Source organism: Amblyomma mixtum, chromosome 10, assembly GCF_055824585.1.
Source record: "Amblyomma mixtum isolate Tamu chromosome 10, ASM5582458v1, whole genome shotgun sequence".
NCBI classification, from domain to species: Eukaryota; Metazoa; Arthropoda; class Arachnida; order Ixodida; family Ixodidae; genus Amblyomma; species Amblyomma mixtum.
The window spans coordinates 145775855-145790756 of NC_143021.1; the positions used below are offsets into that span (position 1 = coordinate 145775855).

General features: G+C 49.8%; 1 pseudogene; it reads left to right on the forward strand.

Annotated features, from left to right (window-relative positions):
• The window catches only part of LOC149327218 (uncharacterized), a 34771-nt pseudogene extending 21028 nt beyond the window's left edge, over positions 1-13743 (forward strand).
• Positions 13744-14902: the final 1159 nt, after the last annotated feature.

Here is a 14902-nt window from a genome sequence, read left to right on the forward strand (position 1 = left end):
ACGTTGCCAGGCAGTCCAGAGAATGCCACCACCCGCTCGGCGCGATGCCTTGCCCTTTGAACGCGGTCGGTCGGTCGGTCGGTCGGTCGGTTTATTAAGCCAGAAAAACCATGACTTATTAAGCGAGAAAAACCATGACTTATTAAGCCAGAAAAACGTAAAAAAAAGCGCGATTGGTCACATAAAAACACCTGAAGAACACCTAATGAGCTAAATATAACCACCTTCTCCCTCCCCGAGGAGCTCGGTGGCTGTGCATGTTTTCTTTGATTGCACAAATGCTACCCACAAGCACGGTTAAATCCTCTCAGAGTACAGCAAAGGCGTGAATACAAAGGGTCACCTGTGGTTGAAGCATCCTCAACTCGCGTCAACAAGGGCAGTGCTTCCAGCGTTGATAGAGCAGATGAGTATATAAAGTACGTTTGTCTAACAGTGAAGAGGCGTAATCTCACGTTTACGCTTGTGGGTGCGTATTTGTCTCCATCACGTCGATTTGACGCCGCACGACTGAGTGACCTGATTGCGCTTACACCCGGCCCTTGGATCGTCATGGGTGACTTTAACGCTCACCACACCATGTGGGGAGGCGTTAGAATGAACATTAGGGGACGGAAACTTGTGTCCTTCGCTTCTGACCATGATCTTCAGTGTTTAAACGACGGCTCCCCAACTTATATTCGAGGGACAACTTACAGCAGCTGCCTTGACTTGGCGTTCGTTTCTCGATGCCTTATCAGCGATGTACGGTGGTTTTCGGATATTGAAACCCGCGGCAGTGACCATATCCCTACATATCTGACCATTACTGGCCTTTCCACATGCACCTCTGCCACTCGCATGCGACGCATCGATTGGTCAGTGTTTCAATCACTTATGGAAGATGCATCCAGAGAAGGTTCATCCGCAAGTTTTGAAGGGAAAGTTAAGGAGGCCATGGAGAACGCGACACGGTTATTCACCCCAATTAAAAAGTACACGGAATTCGATATGGAATTGCAGCGCCTGCGATCACTGCGGCGTAGGGCCGAGCGTAGGTACCGACGCACAAAGTCGAGCCTTGACCTCAGAGATGCGAGGCGCATGCAAAAGAAAATTCAGCGCAGAATTCAAGCAGTACAGGCACAACGTTGGAGGTCATTCTGTGAAACGCTTGATCCACGGAAACCGTTGTCACGCATCTGGAATGTAGTTCGTGGCCTTCGAACATCCCCACACCAGCTGCACCCTTTCAAGTCTCTTTCACTCTTCCAACGACGTGGCGAGGTCGAGGTAGCTGAGGATTTCTGCGCTAGGGTAGCAGGACCATCTGCCCCATCTGCGACGCTGCATTGCAGCGATGTTCCTGCTTCTCGAGATTCTCGGATGGACCTTCCCTTCTCCGTGGAGGAACTTGATTCTGCGCTGGCTTGTTGCAGACGATCATCATCGCCGGGACCCGACGGTGTGCCATACACTGCACTTGCAAACCTTGGACAAGAAGCTAGGCGTGTCCTTCTGGAGCATTACAACAAATCTTGGAATGAGAGCACAGTCCCAGACGATTGGAAGTCCAGTCGTCTAGTTCCGCTCCTGAAACCAGGGAAATCGCCTCTTGACCTGACATCATACCGTCCAATTGCGCTGGCTAGTTGTGTTGGCAAAGTACTGGAAAGGATGGTACTTACACGCATTGAGTGGTACCTGGAGCGCTACCGCATATATCCGGATATAATGTCCGGGTTTCGACGTGGACGCTCTTCAATCGACAGCGTGGTCGACCTAGTGTCATCCGTCCAGCGCCAAAAACATTTGAAGCGCTTGACCGCGGCGTTGTTCCTGGATGTAAAGGGCGCATACGACAATGTAACCCACCAGGCTATTTTGGACGCTCTGGAAGCTGCCGAGCTTGGTGGCCGCGTATTCTGCTGGATACGTAGTTATTTATCCAACAGATCTCTCTTTGTGCAGACAGAGGAAGGCCCAACATCTTCTCATTTCACTTCCCGTGGAGTCCCGCAGGGTGGAGTGCTCAGCCCAACGCTGTTCAACCTTACACTTGTCGGGCTTGTCGATATACTACCACAGTCGGCGCAACTCTCAATATATGCGGATGACATCTGTATCTGGGCATCTGGAGTTACGCGCCCACAAGTTCGAGCGAGACTTCAAAAGGCGTCAAGTATTCTTGCTGCCTACCTTCGCCAGCAAGGCCTACAGATTTCAACCGAAAAGTGCTCGCTGGTTGCCTTTACACGAAAGAACATGTCTCCTTATACCGTATGCATAAACGGCACAGCAATACCCTACGTAAAGAGCCATCGGTTTCTGGGAGTAATCATCGACCGAAATCTATCATGGACCCCTCATATCTCATACATGAAAAAGAGACTGACAGCGATTTCTCACGTTCTCGCCTTTCTTGGGGGAAAGTCGTGGGGAGCGTCGGTGCGGTCGATGATGCAGCTCTACAACGCCTTATTCATGGGATTTCTTCGCTACAGCCTCCCTGTACTTGGAAATATTCGAAAAACAAACATAAGAAGTCTGCAGAGCGCTCAAGCTCAAGCTCTCCGCACTTGCCTAGGATTGCCAAAATGTGCCTCTACGGCCGCATCTGTACTTATCGCCCAGGAGCATCCAATCCCTACCCACTTAACAGTTGACGCACTGAGGGCACATTTCCGGCACATTTCCCGGGTTCCCTCTCACCATCTTGCCAGTCTTCCTATTACCAGGCCGCGCACATCGTTTACAGACGTCATTGACGCCAATCCCGCCATTCTGCCGTCCCAGTTTACACCTGCCTCTAGACCGTCCTCGCCACTTTGGAGCCTGCATAATCCCCGTGTGCTTCTTTCGATACCTGGCATCAGGAAGAAGATAGACTTATCGCCGACAGAACTACAACAAGTCACCCTTGAATATTTACATGAGCACCATGCAAACCGGGTGCACGTTTACACCGACGGCTCAGTGAACCCTGTCTCTTCTTCTGGCTCCGTCGTCATACCCGCAAGCACTACAGAAATTAGAGTTAGGACAGGTCACCGCACTTCTTCGACGGGTGCCGAACTCACCGCTCTTCGTGTCGCCATTGAATGCATCAGTCAGCAGCGCCCTCAGCGGTGGTCTATTTTCACCGATTCGAAAGCTGCCCTCCAAGGCTTACAAGCTGCTCTTCGCCGTGGAGCCCATGAACAACTGGTCGCAGAAATTCGACAGCTACATCACTCTGCCATCAACAAAGGACATGACATTATCTATCAATGGCTACCGGGGCACAGCGGCATAGCAGGTAATCACCGCGCGGATGAGGTCGCGCGAACTGCGCACGACGACGGTGATTTTGTATCGATCCCCATTTCGAGATCGGATGCAGCGAGCAGGCTTCGCGCACTTGCGCGGGACATCACGCTTGCCGCGTGGAATTCCGGCCAATTTTGCAATTCCCGTTTACAATCCTTGGACCCAGACCTGAAGCTCCGGCTACCATCAGGCCTACCACGACGAGAAGAAACTTTGCTGTGTCGCCTCTGGCTTGGTGTAGCGTTCACCAATCACTACTCATTCTTAATCGGTATGGCTGATAGTCCTGCATGTTCCATCTGCGGGCAAGACGAGACCATAACCCACATTCTTTGTGACTGCCCTGCCTACACCACCGAAAGGCAGTCTCTCAGCCGTGCGCTGGAGCGCCTAGATACACGCCCTTTCACGGAAATGAAGATTCTCGGCCCCTGGCCGCGGCGGTCGTCGGCGGAGAAGGCCTGCAAGGCACTACTCCGCTTCTTGAGAACTTCTGGCCTGCACGATAGGCTGTGACTTTAACGAACAGTGACGTTTTATAGTGACTTCAATTTTCTGTTACTCTCCTTTCTCTTTCTTTTTTTTATCCCCTCACCCCCTTCCCCCCGTGTAGGGTAGCAAACCGATTATTATTTCGGTTAACCTCCCTGCCTTTCCTCTTCTATATCCTCCTCCTCCTCCTGCTGCAGTTTACATTGTGGCGAGCTAGCTGAGCTTCGCTCAAGCAACAACCGGTCTTGATGTCACTCTCTCATCGTTTTTTCGCCATTCGCGGAGGAGTTCCGGCATAGCTGAACTCACTTTATCCGCTTTCTGTTGTATTGCTTTGTTACAGGGACGAACAGCCTCACAGAACCGGGCAGCGGCAGCATCAATAAAAAAGCCATCTGGATACCCCGACTTTGCAATAGAACCGCATCACATGACAAAGCGCCCTGCATGATTCTGTGGACTATAAACGCAGTGACAAATCCTAGCTCACGAATGGTGAAACTTGCTGTTGTACTTTCTCATTGGTGGAGTCTCCCATACCATGCTGCGGGAAATAGCGCATGTCTAAACTGGTGAGCTCCAGACTCCCGGGTTTAAGCACAGGGTCTAACTCCGCGTGCTCTGTTAGGCAGCCCAGACCCGAATGCGTCTGCACGGCGGTTGGGTATTGCCAGCAGCAAAAGCTATTCCACGGCGTTGGCATGACGGCACAGCCAACAAACGGGCAACTTCATAGAAAACGGAGGTCAACTATGTATGTTAGCGGTATATTAGGGCTCATGTCTCAACAGTCCATGTCGCCCAGTCGTTGCCGGCTGTACGCTGTGTTCTCTTCGCCGGAGGATATCTCGCTGACATCGATATCTGAACGTCGAGGCCGGAGAGGCTGCCATTAGAGCAACTATTTCTAATCACACTGACGTCGGCCGCATCCCGCAGAGTCAAGGCGTCATATGATATTTTCACGTAGTGGTGACTGCTCTCCGAAGAGCAGGAAGACGGCGAAAATGGCACCGAAATAGTATTTTTTTTATTTGGACTGGCTTGCGCCCGCAAAGAACTGCATCACTCGGCGGCGGCGGAGCGTAAGAAGCGTCCTCGGTGGTCGTCGAACCAAATGTGCAGCGCTCTCGGCCATGGAGAATTTAAAGCTGATAGCAAACTTCTGAGATACAGCGTGCAAAGTTACTAAAACATTCTGGAGCAACGTCGAAACGGCTCCGCCTGGATGCGATCAATCGAGATAAGTCTGGTTGCTTTTTGCATCATAAACGAAGCGATAACGCGGCGCGCCGGCAGCTTTGAAGAATGAACAAACAATACAAAGATTTGCGGCATTACTCCTCTCTCAAAGAAGCATCGATCTGATGCTTTAAACCATAAGGCGACTAGAAACAAATAAAACGGATTGTGCAAAAATAAACACCGAGTGCGGAAGCACCGCGTCCTTTACGGCTCCAGGCGGACGACATGCACAACTGCTCGTACGCGGCGTCACTGGGATGCAGTCATTTCTTCAGGGATGACTTCATGGCCCAGTTCACCTAGCCGACGAAGCACATTGCATGGGTCGAAATAGCGGCGCAAAAGCTTTTCACTCAATCGCGGCGGCGGATGGTCGTCCAAACCTGGACTCGGTCTCCTGGTTTTTATTCCGCGTTGCGTCTTTGTAGGTTGCAGCGTCTGGTCGGTCTGCTGCAGGTCTTTGATCCGTAATCGGGCAAGTCTTCGAACTTCTTCTGCGAGTTGAAGGTAGGCGGCGACATTGACGCTATCTTCTTCGGTAACGTTGGGCACCATGGCGTCTAGCGTGGTCGTGTCCTCCCTGTCGTGGTCGAGCTTAAAAGGCGTCTTCTGGGTGGTCTCCTGCACCACGGTGTTGCAGGCGAAGGCGTTGTAAAACAGGATGATGTACCAGGCCTCGTGTTCGGCATCGATGTACTTGGCGAGCATATCGGAGAGGGTTTTGTTTAGGCGCTCGGTCAGTTCGTTGGTCTGCGGCTGGTATGCAGTTGTCCTCCGGTGGCTGGTTTGGCTGTAACGCAGGATGGTTTGCGTCAGTTCCGTCTTAAATGCTGTTCCTCTGTCTTTGATGAGCACATCTGGGGCGCCGTGTCACGGAAGAATGCACTCCACGAAATATTTGACAACTTCTGCAGCTGTTCTGTTCGGTAGGGTTCTTGCCTCGGCGTTGTAAGTCAGGTAGTCGGTCGCTATGATGGTGCACTTATTTCCAGACATTTAATTCGGGAAACGGCCAAGCAAGTACATGCCGATCTGCTGAAAGGGCCCTGAGGGGAGGGGGGGGGTCTTGTTACGCCAGGACACTAAGTGCAACGTGAAGTTCCGGAGTTCTCATCGAAGGGATGGCCTCGTCCGTGGAAAGCGTCATCAGCTTGGATCACAGGTCGGTGATCGCCTGATGCTCATTAAGGAAATCCATGCCCAAGATCACTTCGCGGGATCATTTCCGTAGCACAATGAAGATCGTGGGATAGGTATGTCCCTTCACATTCACTCGCACTGTGCATCGTCCTGATGGCGTAATGAGGTGGCCCCCTGCAGTGCGAATTTGTGGTCCGTCCCAAGCTGTCATTACTTTCCTCAGCTGCGCAGCGAATGGTCCGCTCATCACCGAATAATCGGCTCCTGTGTCGACTAGAGCAGTAACTTTCCGGCCGTCGATAACCACTTCTAATTCGGATGTCCTGGATGTGGCGTTGCTCGTCGTCCTCGGCGTCTGGTCATGGCTTCGTCGGGTACGTGACCCGTGGGTGGGGTGCGTGGTCGAACCTTTTCTGTATGGCGGCGTCGTTTTGAAGGCGTTTCGCGTCGTGGTGGAGGTTGTCATTGTATGCGGCGTCGGCGTAGTGCGTCCTGCGTCTTCATACGGCGTAGTCTCTGGAGGATCTTTATAGTTTCCTCGGCAAGCAACCTCACCTCCACAGGTTGCTTTGTTTAGTTTCCCCTACGGGGCTAGGGGACCTGCCTCGGACAGCCATGGCGTAGCTGCGGCGCGGTGATGCACATGCACTCCCCTCAGTGCAGGTAGTCGTCGATTTCCCGTGGTCACTGGCCGGGGAGCGGTCGTGGGGCGTCGATGGCTAAACCCCGCAGGCCGATGCGTTTGTATGGGCAGTGACAAAGTATGTGTCTGACTCGGCCACAGTGGAAGCAGTGGGCTGTTGTCGGGAGTCCTCCACTCGTCGAATTTTCTAGAGCTGTTGCGTCGCTCGTAACGTGGGCGTGCGGGAGCTAGGGGTTGTCGTTCTTGTAGAGCAGGTGCCCGCCGAAGAAGGCTGGGGGGTCTTGTCGGGGAGGAGGACTGCGTAGTGCAGCGGCGTAGGTCATTGTTTCAGCTTCGTTTGGTGTCGTCGGTGACGGGGCGCCGAGTGCATGCTGTACTTCTTCACGGATAATGTCCGTGAGTGACGCTACCTGAGTCTGCTGCGTCTGCTGTGTTGGGGACGGCAGCAGCCGGCGAAGTTCTTCGCGAACAATTTCGCGCATCAAATCTTGCAGGTTGTCCCCCCTTGTACGAATATCTTCTGGAGGGCTTGCCGTCAGCACTTGACGGCAAGGGTCTTTTCGATTCTAGAAGCTTCAACAGCGAACTCGGCGACGGTTTTTGAAGTATCCCTGATCAGGCCGGCGAACAGTTGCTCCTTTACGCCAGGCATCAGGATGGTGAGCTTCTTTTCTTTAGTCATGTAAGGGTTGGAGCCTGAAAAGGCGTTTCATTTCTTCCACATCCGCTGTCACAGCCTGGTTTGGATGTTGAATTTGTGACTGTAGCAGGGCCTCCGCTCTTTCTTTCTGTACGACGCTAGTGAACGTACCCAGTAGCTGTTTCTTGAAGGTCGCCCAGGGCGTGAGAGAAGATCCGTGGTTCTCAAACAAGGTTCTGGCAGGGCCGTCCAATGAAAAATAAATGTTTCGAACCTTGTCACTGTCGTCCCAGGCGTTCAGCGTTGACACACTGTCGTACATGTTCAGCCAGTCTTCTACATCTTCGTTTGGTCCTCCAAAGAAAGTGGTGGCTCATGGGGCTGGCGAAGCACGATGGGAGTTGACTGTGCACCAAGTTTCATTGTGGAAGGCATAGCAGGTCAGCACCTCCACCAGATGCCACGTAGTGGTGACTGCAGTCCGAAGAGCAGGAACACGGCGAAAATGGCTTCGAAACAACTCTTTATTTGGGCGGACTTGCGCCCGCAAAGTACTGAATGAGTCGGCGGTGGCGTAGCAACAAGCATGATTGGTGGTTGTCGAACCGAAAGCCTGCCGCTCTCGCCGCTCTGCCTCTCTGCTGAAATTAAAGCTGATAGCGAACTTTCGATATACAGTGTGCAAAGTTACTAGAACATTCTCGAAAAATGTAGAAGCGACTCCGCGTGGATACCGTCAATCGAGATACATCTGGTCGCTTTTTGCATCACAACCAAACAATAAAGCGACGTGCCGGCAGCTTTGAAGAATGGGCAAACAAACACAACAAAGATTCGCGGCAGTATTGCACCCAGATCGGCTGATAGCCGCATTATTTCTGTTTCTAATGCACTCAAGTTTATCAGCTCCATACCGCTTACTGGAAAAATACGTCATGACTAAACATACTTCCAACCAGCGACCCTCAAATTTTCGAGGATCACTGCGGGGATTATTAGGAGTTATTGCATCAACGGCAAGCCGCGTTGCGGTATGGCTGAAAGACACTCCGCGTGTTGGTTTACCACTCCTGTAGTGAGTTCAAAAAAATAAAGATTCGGTTGAGACACTTAAGGCCGCCTGCGTGTGAGAAGGCGGTAGCCCACCCGATCCTTTTGTGAACGCAGTTGACACGCTTCGTGACGTAAACGGATGTCACGCCAATCGCAACTGTTATCTCTGCATGGCTCTATGTAGCCGCCGCCGCACCCACTCACATCTGCGCGCTGATCCGAATTAAGGGTGTGACACGATAGCAAATGGGTTAATACCCATATATGCAGAATTGTCCTTTCTCATCTTAACATTCACATATCCCTGGGAGTCCTCATACTCCTCATGACGCAGTAGCGCAGCAGTGAAGCGGTGCGCCACGGCACTGCGATGGCAGGTGCTACCACACACGTATGTAATTTGTGCGATCCAAGTTGTCCGGATAAGCTTGGGGCGGCCAATCATTAAAGCGACTTTCACCTGCAAGGCTCCGTAAGAACGCCGTCTTATGTGGGCAACATTCACTGTTAACACACACTCACACGCGCGCACGCACACATGAACTCATGCAAGCACACATAAACACACACAAAAGGGTTTTCCCTTAATGGGGCAAATAAGGCCTACGCCTTGAAAAGAAAGGCAAGAGCCGGGACGATTAATCAGAATTAGGAGAGAAATCAGCCGCACACAACCGTAATTCGAAGTTTCTATGAGTGCTCGGAGCATGTAGCTCGTGTGTCCGTGATAAAAAGGTCAACTCAGGATTCTCTTCAATGAGCATTTAATTTACAGAAAGAAAAGCAATGTTTCAACAGTCTCGGAAGGAAACAGCGAGGTGCTGGAGTGGTAAGGGATTGCTTCTACTTGGGGCAGGTAAGGAAATCAGATTCGTATCACGACAGTCAAGTAACTAGAAGAATAACAACGGAGCGGAGCGTATTTGGTAGGTTCCTTTAGGTCATGAATAAAAGTCCACCTGTTTCTTTCAAGGCAAAAACGTATAATAGCTTTAAATTACCGCTAGTCACATATGGGATAGGAACGTGAAGGCTAGCAAACAGGGCGATGCAGAAATTGAGGAGAACGCAGCAAGCCACGCTGAGGGAGCTGATAGGTGCAACCTGAAGACACAGGAAGAGAGCAGAACGGGCGAAATCCCACCAACCTTAACTTAGCTTAACTCTAAGAACGGGTCAGCAACCAAACGCGGGCTAATTACATCCTAGTAAAAAACAAGAACAAATTGGTTGGGCGGAAAATGTATAGAGAATTAGGACATGATAAACGATGGTCATTGAGGAAAACGAACTGTATTCTAAGAGAATGCAAGAGTAGCCAGGGAGGCCGAAAGTTAGATGGGCGGTTGTGCTTAAGAAGTCTGCTGGGATGAGGTTGACGCGGCTGGAACAGGACAGAGTTAACTAAAGAGATGTAGGAGACGCATTTTTCTTTCAGTCGGCGTAGTTAGGCTGATGATGAAGACGATGATGCCTAGACACAAGTCCGAAATGTGTAATTAACAGTGTAGTTTTACGATTTTACGACTCAGTTTCTTCGCACGCACACTAAAAAGTACAGAACTATTCGTTAATGCTAGTGTTTTTCAACTAAACGTATTACAAAAAAAATTGCGTCAGACGCTAAAAACTGCGTTTGTTTAGCGCGTACAGATACAGATACGTCCACATATCATGACTGTATGATGAAGACGTAGATGTTTTATTATATGTACTTATATTCTGGAGCGCAAATGCCGCCGCGGTGGCTCAGCGGTTATGGTGCTCGGCTGCTGACCCGAAAGACGCGGGTTCGATCCCGGCCGCGGCGGCTGGAATTTCTTTGGAGGAGAAATTCTAGAGGCCCGTGTACTGTGCGATGTCAGTGCACGTTAAAGAACCCCAGGTGGTCGAAATTTCCGGAGCCCTTCACTACGGCGTCTCTCATAGCCTCAGTCGCTTTGGGACGTTAAAACCCCATAAACTAACTAACTATCTGGAGCGCAAATTCATCACCTTATGCGCGATTAAAAACTTCACAACGCTGCTAGGAACTACCACGGTGGAGTAAAAGACAAGTGTGAACTTTCCAGCTATCATCGTATGCGTCTAAATCTGTTTTCTTTTTTTTTTTTTTCAAAACAAAATACATTCATCATGCATGCTACAGCAGATCGGCCAGCGAATGGCGTATATTATAAAGAAACAAAGAATTCGTCTATTTTGCCGCAGCACATTCCATGCTTTTTTCTTTGCTTACGTTATGTATTTATTTATTTATTATTACCTCAAAGGTCCTGATATGAGACTTTTCATGTGGGGTGGGCGGGTGTACAGCGATAAATTGTGACAGACTTGTGGTATACATCCTTAGGATGAGACAGCTTCTTCGAAGGCATTCATGAAGCGTGCCGTATGCGCCCTTATCACAGTTTAGTTGGAGATGTTGATGCATCAGATTTCGATAGTTCGCTACTGTCTTCAAACTGAACACTGTGCAGAGGGATCGGCGGCATTCTGATGTTGGACGACCGCCGTGCACGCTTGGCGCTATCGTGGCCGCCCTGTTTCTGCAGTTTGCAGCCACAGGTGAGCTGAATAAATACTGCGGGTCTCACATCAGTCTTTTGTTAGCCGTCAACGTGCGCATCTGTACGTTAACGCAGCCGCGTGCAAAGTTTTTCTCATTGAGCAATTTATTTGTTGTTGACAATGTATGCATATTTTTCGGACAAAAAAGCCATTACATGCACACCGCCTTCAAATATTCTGGAACACTTCTCAGCAAGGCTGAACGGAGAGGAAATAACCATATCATAAAAGTGATGTCGCTGGTGCTTATTCTATATAAAGACATCGCAAATCAATTTAAAGAGCCCTTTACAGACTTTGGCTTTCCAAATTCATATCAATTGCTACTTTTTTCCTTTCCAGTTTGCCCTGAAGCAGCGATGAGAAAAAAAAAGATAAGTACTGTGTTTATATAATTCGCATAAAGCCTAAAGCGCGCGTTGTGCATATATCGGTTATTGAATAGTAAACAATTCTTCTGGTGCCAGACCTTTACCTCCACAATATCTGCTTGTAGTTTTCCTACTTTCCTGCCAACTGAGATGAAATATTCCTTAGCATATTAAGCCGTATGCTGATAATTTGGGGCCGCTACGCAGTATGCCGTTTTTACGCATGAATCACTTCACATGAGCATTGTTTGACTCATATGCGCAAATAAAAGATAAAAAATGTGTAAGCTGTGTTTCTTTGATCTTATTTCTGTTACAGATCACCTTGGATCGCTGAGCCGCGACAGGGAGGCACGAATTTGAAGATACAACAGATACCATAGTATCAAACAACATAAACTGTTCATGCGCCGAAGCGAATTCTTGAACTCATAGCGACAGTCATGAGAATGAAAAACAGGAAACTGCAGATATGGCAAAGCACTTCAACTATCTCCTTTTCTTTTTCTACTACACGCGTGCAGTTGTGGTACTGCCTGATGCAAGCGAAGTCAAGAAGTACAAAAAGAGGAATGAGGATGGCGGACACAATTTCGCGCATTCGCTTGTACACCTTGTGCCTGTAAGAATTGACGATTAAGAGTGCAGCTGTGATGGAAGAGAAGATGAGTATTCTTAGCCTGGAAGATTTTTGTTTTGTGCTCGGTTTGACCTACAAAGGTGGGAAGCGTTCGTCCACTTCCCCCCCGGTGTTCTCCTGCGACAAATGCGCCAGCCTGTTCTCTTCTCCAGAGCTTTTGGAAGAGCACCGGCGGAGCAAGCATCCTCAGAAGCCGCAAAGAAGGCGCCGCTGCGTCTACTACCGCTACTCCAGCGATCACAGGTAAGCCGAGGTTTGACCAAGCCATTCGCTTTGCTATTGTTTTTTTGTATGGGTTCGCAACAGTGCGGCGTCAGACGGGAGTGAACTTTACGCACTGTCTGACCGCGTTTGGCCTACAAATGCACATACCCACCTACGCAATGCGAGGTGTCTGAATGCGATAACTAAAGGACTGAGTGCGATAACTTATTATTCTGTTCATTGAAATGGAAAATTAGCCCTTACAACAAGATGCATGTCGTTGTATTCCGCGACGATGCCAATCATGCGTCTTCCTTCAGATGGTAGAATTGATTGAAGAGGCGTTTGTATGGCTCCGACGTAGAAAAAAAAGCAGTTTTTCTTACGGCGACGAGATGTGAACAGTTCACTTCGTTACGTAGAGGCATCGAGTAGCCCGAGCAGGCAGAGCTGGCGAGAAACACGAAATCGTTGCGCCCAGATGCTTACGTCTTGAAACAGCGCCCTGAGTTACCGGTGCGGCACAAAGGGCCACGGCTAGCGTCAGTGGGTATGTAAGCGAATCGGCGAATTCTGCGACAACAGAGCACAAATCTTTGCTTTTCTCGCTGCTACAAAGTTCTATGTCTAGCAAAGAGCGCGTACACGTGACCTATTTTGGCTGTTCCCAACGACAACGCATGCATAATGAGCAAAATGTGTATGCCCTACAGTTTTTTTTTTTCTGGATTCGAATTTCAAGAAATGGACGCGTTTTAAGCGCTAATGAAAACTCCTTAAAGCTGTCTCATCGTGGGAAGCGCGCGCCTGCTTGTAACGCGCTCATGTCGCAGTCCTTCACACGCTGCTATAGATAGCTTCAAGGGCGCGTGTGGCAATTTTATGATGCAATCGCGGTTTTTCTCTGTCTCCTCTGAGCCCGCAATGACAATGGCACGCCCATTGTGCCACCTGACTGATTGAAAAATTTATTGGCCGAACTATTTATACATTGCGCCCCCTGTCCTCCTGTTTTAATTTTTTTTTCTCACCCAGAGGCAACCTCACCAGACACGAGCGGAACCACACGGGCGAGCGTCCTTTCGTGTGCCAGGTGTGCGGAAAGGGCTTCATACAGCGGCAAGATCTCGCCGTACACCTGCTGGTCCATTCTGGGGAGAAGCCACACGAGTGCGCTTACTGCGGACGCCGCTTCACTCGAGCTTTCAACCTGCGACGTCACTGCGCAGAGCAGCACATTTCTGGTGCCAGGTCAACGTCGTTTGTGTGTCCCCAGTGCGGAAAGGGCATTGCCCAGAAGCGCAACTTCAAGAGACACCTGTTGAAGCACACCGAGGAGAGACCCCACGCCATATTGCATGCCGCGCCTGAAGAGGTTCCCACAGCACACCCAAGCCCAGAAGAACGAGAGTGTGATGCATGGCCGCCGACAACCCCTGTACAGGACGAACTGTAGGATGCGCTTTTATAGCTTCAAGTACCTGACACGCTATGCACGTGCGCTTTAACCACGGTTCCGCGGAAAAACACGCACCCCAATGCAGTGACTATCAACGAAGACGTAGGTGCATGGGCACTTATATAAAAAGGTCGTGAAAAAGAGCCTAGGATGCAAAGCCGATATGACCGAGATCAATATAAAGGTACAATGAACTGCATACTGAAGGCCTGATATTTTCTTTATTGATACTGTAGTAATTCGAGACGAATAAATATACATTATTAAATATACATACATTAAAACACAGTCCCGTAGTGAACGCTCAGTTGCCTGTAGGAAGGCCCTGTGTACTGCCTTGAGGAAAAATGGAGCGAGGACAGAAAGGGTACGATAACGGCTTCCCAGCACTGACTGGAGCAGCGTTCGTGTTGTGGGGATACACGCAGTATGCAGTCCGTAATATGCTGGTCTATTCACACAGACATTTCCGCTGGGCACGGCTTCTTTGAGAATTGAACTAGAAGAGAATGCTCATCACTTCCGCGGTGCAGGATTTCTCGGCGATTTAGACAGTAACCGTGACCAGTTTTATCCCTATACCTATATTACAAGTTGCTAGCACGCCACACCTTTGAATGCATGTTCTGCAATGGTTATTCGCGAGAAATCTGATAAAAGATTGTGTAGGGAAAAATTTATACGCTGCGTACCATATTGACAACTGCGCTCAGTGACACAGCGCCATGAGTTCGCCGGCACAGGCAGTGATTTTCACAGGCCACACAGCTCTGCCGGCGGAAGCGTCACGTATACATAGCTTTCAATCTGTAGTATGGTCACGTGGGAAGAACCATCGTCTAGCGGAAGCCGCGCGTCGCTTTAGACAGCACGCAAAACCAACGTGCATAGTTTGCTTCTAAAAAGAACTGAGACGGAACCTGAACGATTAAACGGTTCGCGTGCTCTATCTGGTCACCTAGACAGCCTGCACGCACGGAAGAGAAGACTGGTCCCACGACGGATTATCCGTTTAAAAAAGCCATGTCCAGCGGAAATGCGTGAGCAAGAGCAGGTCACCACATTAAGAGGGCGCACTGCACGTATTTGGAATAACGCCCTGAAAGTGCGGAGAATAAAGTGGAGCAAAATCGTGGTTTGAGCTAGTTGGTACATC